The 4,236-nt window shown below is 36.8% G+C and overlaps 1 non-coding gene across 1 annotated transcript; it reads left to right on the plus strand.

Annotated features, from left to right (window-relative positions):
• Positions 1–3,619: 3,619 nt before the first annotated feature.
• Trnat-ugu (transfer RNA threonine (anticodon UGU)) lies at positions 3,620–3,694 on the plus strand. The gene has a single exon. It is a non-coding gene; the product is annotated as a tRNA-Thr (tRNA).
• Positions 3,695–4,236: the final 542 nt, after the last annotated feature.

Below are 4,236 nucleotides of genomic sequence, written 5' to 3' on the forward strand. Positions count from 1 at the left end.
GTGGTGCTACAGTTTGGATCTTAAATGTCCCCCAAAGGCCTATGTGTGGAAGGCTTTCCCCAGCTTGGCACTATTAGGAAATTGGGGAAGTTCTAGGAGATGGGGCAATTGTGGGACCCACCACATGCTCCCCACCAGGATGTGCTGCCTCACCAAAGGCCCCAAAGCAACAGGGCCAACTTATCATGGACAAAACCTCTGAAACCCTGAGCCAAAATAAGATTTTCCCCTTTGTAGATTGATTATGTCCGATATTTGTAACAGTGATGGAAAGCGGACTGACATAAGTGGCATGTTTTGCTCTGATAAAAATGTGGCGTGTTCTCCCCTCCCATGAAACTGTGATGTCATGCCTCATCAGACCCCATATTTGAGTTATTGGCTTCAACTACTGCACTCCTAGGCACATATATACCCAAGATCTTGACAGACAGTTTGAGAGCTGAGGCGGAGACGAGGCCACTCTCTGACAACCCCCAGCTGCTCTCCAAAGACTCACTTGCCAACACCAGCACCTCTTGGGGATGTTAAAGGATTTTGTTGGTCCCCAGGAATCTCTACTGTATTGGTCAAATCATCTCTTCCAAGTAACTCTGATAGAAAGGTACACCCCAAACTTCTATTAGACTTTACCTCCCCAGAGGCACGCCTCCAACTTAATTGAGTAACTGGACCTTAATAACTGCCCTCTCTCTACATATCATTGGGAGTTGCTCACTTTGTAGAAATTGGCCAACTTAGTGAGTATCTCTCTTCTGGATATTTGTTCTCATTATTTTCCTCCCCTTTAAGCATTGTGAAAAGGAAAATAAAAACAAACAAAACAAAACAAAAATTCCTCGAGTGGTAATAAAGCCTGTGATACATGAAATCATACTTTGATCATCTCATTTTAACCATATGAAATGCCATATAAATTAAGCCCTATTAAAATTCGGTAAATATACTGAACAAGAACCAAACTGAGATTTCCAATGTGTATGTTCTAAGCCTCAGCCCTGATACTAACCAGCTGTGGGTCCTTAAGCAATTTCCTTGTCCTTTAGAGCTTGCCTTAACAATTTGCAGTAAAAAGGACATTTAAATTCCCTTTACTGCCTCTTCCAGCATTAAGATTTAAATTCTTTGAAGTGTCATGATATGCAGTCTGAAACTACAAAAGACTTGTAAAGAAGAAATAGTCAACAATACAGATAATGTATACTAAAGGTACTACCTACTTCAAGACCACATTGTTTTTAAAAATAAAAACATAACCCTGTAATTAGAAACTTAGGGCAGTGACTAAATCACTAAAAACAACCAGAGAACCACAGGAATGTGTCTGTGAAACTTGTCCATCGAGTGGTTCATGTTACTGTCAAGTCCAATGCCACTAATCTAGCAGGGTCTGGCTCTGATGCCAACAGGAGTCTGGTTCTCCCTGGACTTGCCCCAGGGAATTAAAAATCTGAGTTTCCATGAGATGTACAGCTGTGTTCCTAACTCCATGTGCAATGACATCACATCAGAACTTGAAGCCAGCCAGGATTTATATCATAGAAATGGGCAAAAGTGACAATCAGGGTCTTTTACCTTCTCCCCATCCCCCCCCCAAGAGGGGCTTGTTAAACATTTACCAGCACACCTCATTATTCAGTTTGGTAAAACTAAACCACACGATTTCAAACCAGAAACTGGAGCCTCTCTTGAATTGGTCTTTTTTTTTTTTTCTTGTGGAATCTTTCATGGAGATTGACCATTATTGAAATGGAATTTATTTCACTTTTACTTCAATCGATATAGAAAGGACCCCTGGCCTAATGATTCCACTCATGATTTTTCAACTTTTCATAAATTTACTGACTGATCTGTTTGTTCATTCTTTCCTCCTCTGTTTCTTTCCCTCACCAAATGATTATTCTTCTTATTGTCCTGGGAGGAATTTACGGTAGCTGTATGCTACGTGGCTACCACACTGCATGGTTATGCACAGGCCTTGCCTTCAGATGTGGACAGAGTGAAGGGGGAGAGGGAGCAAGAGAAGGCAAAAAGATGAAAGCAGAAGTCACAATATCAAAAAAAAAAAAAAGATGGAATTTAAAGTTAGGCAAGAAATAGTTATATAGTTACAAACACATATTCACCAAAAACCAAAAATTACAGAATTGGTTATTATAGTTCTGTCGGAATCAGACTGACCTAATGGGAAACAAAAGTAAGATAAGCTATTTTATAATCACCATCCAATAAAATTAGAAAAATATAATTAAAAAGGCAGTGAAAACAATTTAATGGTTTAGAAACTAAATTATATCTCTCTAAATAATTCTTTAAGTAAATTCAAATATAAAATTTAAAATTAAATGTACATAGGAAGCCAACAAATAATATTTTATGCCAAAACAGAGATAGCCAAAACAATCCCAACTGCCTAATCTTAAGACATCTGGGGAAGGAAAAAAATATCTAAGAAAATAAAACTAAAGGGCAAGAGGGAGGACCAATAATGTTATAAGCTACATTGATACGGATAGGAAACAAAAAATAGTAGAAAAATAGATAATTCTAAAATTTATTATTTGGAAAGATCATTAAAACAGATAATCCCTCGTGGACCTGACTCAGAACAAAAGAGAAAGTAAAAACATATAGGAAATAAGCCAGGCAGGGTGACACAGGCCTGTAATCCCAGCAGCTAGGGAGGGCTGAGGCAGGAGGATCTCAAATTCAAAGCCAGTCTCAGCAACTCAGCTAGATCCTGTCTCTAAATTAAATACAGAAAAGGGGCTGGGGATGTAGCTCAGTGGTTAAGTGCTCCTGGGTTCAGTTCCCAGTATCAAAAAATATATACATATAGGAAATAAAAACCTGTAGATATGGGAGGGATTATTAAGAGTAAGTAAATAGTGTTTGTAACTCTATGGCAATAGAGTTGGAACCCATAAAAAAATTAGTGATTTCTAGCAAATATAAAAGGCCAAAATTTCCCCAAAATGAAGAAAAAGATTGAATGTATCACTAGCACAGAAGAGACTTCAAAATACCTACCATCAAGAAAGGTCCCAGAGCTAACTGGCTTCAAAGATGCGCCCTATCTAATAATTCTTCAAAATTAATTTTAATGCAATATACATTTGCTTGGTAACATATAAAAATATGGACATTTCTCTAACTCATTCTCTAAAACTAGTGTATTCTTAATAACAAAGTTGATAAAATCAGTGCAGTATTACCCCCCAAAAAAGCTATAGGCGAACATCACTTATAAATAAAATCTTTGTTAAATTTCTGAATAAAAGATTCACAAATAAAATCCATATTGTCTCAGAAGAATTCAGAGAATTAACAAGTCATGTTCAAACCAAAAATAACTCAGTGTTCACCATGAGGAAGTGATGTATCAACACAGCTCATTATATCCACTCGAAGAAGAATTGTACAAGCACATCAGTTAGAACTGAAAGAACTAAGGTAAAAATGGAACACCTGGGGATGGGGGTGTAGCTCAGAGGCAAAGCGCTTGCTTAGCATGTGTGAGGCACTGGGTTCAATCCTTAGCACCACATAAAAATAAATAAAGGCATGTTGCCCATCTACATCTACAAAAACATTTTTTTAAAAATGAGCCAACTAGGGCTGGGGATATAGCTCAGTTGGTAGAGTACTTGCCTTGTATGCACGAGGACCTGGGTTCTAATCCCCAGTGCCACAAAAAAAAGGGGGGGGACAACTGTTCCTACCAAAACCTCAGTTAAGTAGAAATAAAATTGAATATTTAAAATATAATAGAAAATCTGTACCAAAAGCTAACAACTAATATCATTATTAATGAAGAAATGCTAAGGTGATTTCCACCAAAATCAGAAAAAAGAGTGATGCCTACTATCATCAATTATCATTCATGAATTCACGAATTAGTGTGAATATACTTTGTATGCAACCAGAGATATGAAAAATTGTGCTCTATATGTGTAATAAGAATTGTCATGCATTCCACTGTCATATATAAATAAAAAAAACTAATAAAAAATACTACTCACGATAGCTTTGGTCATCTGTGAAGTGAAATAAGAGCATAGTCCATATAGACATTGGAATAGTAATGATATTTTTTTCTCTGCTGGTGATGCAATTCAATAGATATAAAATTCTAGACACTTTGAGATGGGGAAGCCTTTAAAATTAATCAAAGATTTTGGTGAGGTAAATGTGCAAAAATCAATAGTTTTCTTCATATATATTGGTATTAAACAG

The sequence above is a fragment of the Marmota flaviventris genome, chromosome 6, assembly GCF_047511675.1.
Source record: "Marmota flaviventris isolate mMarFla1 chromosome 6, mMarFla1.hap1, whole genome shotgun sequence".
Classification (NCBI taxonomy): Eukaryota; Metazoa; Chordata; class Mammalia; order Rodentia; family Sciuridae; genus Marmota; species Marmota flaviventris.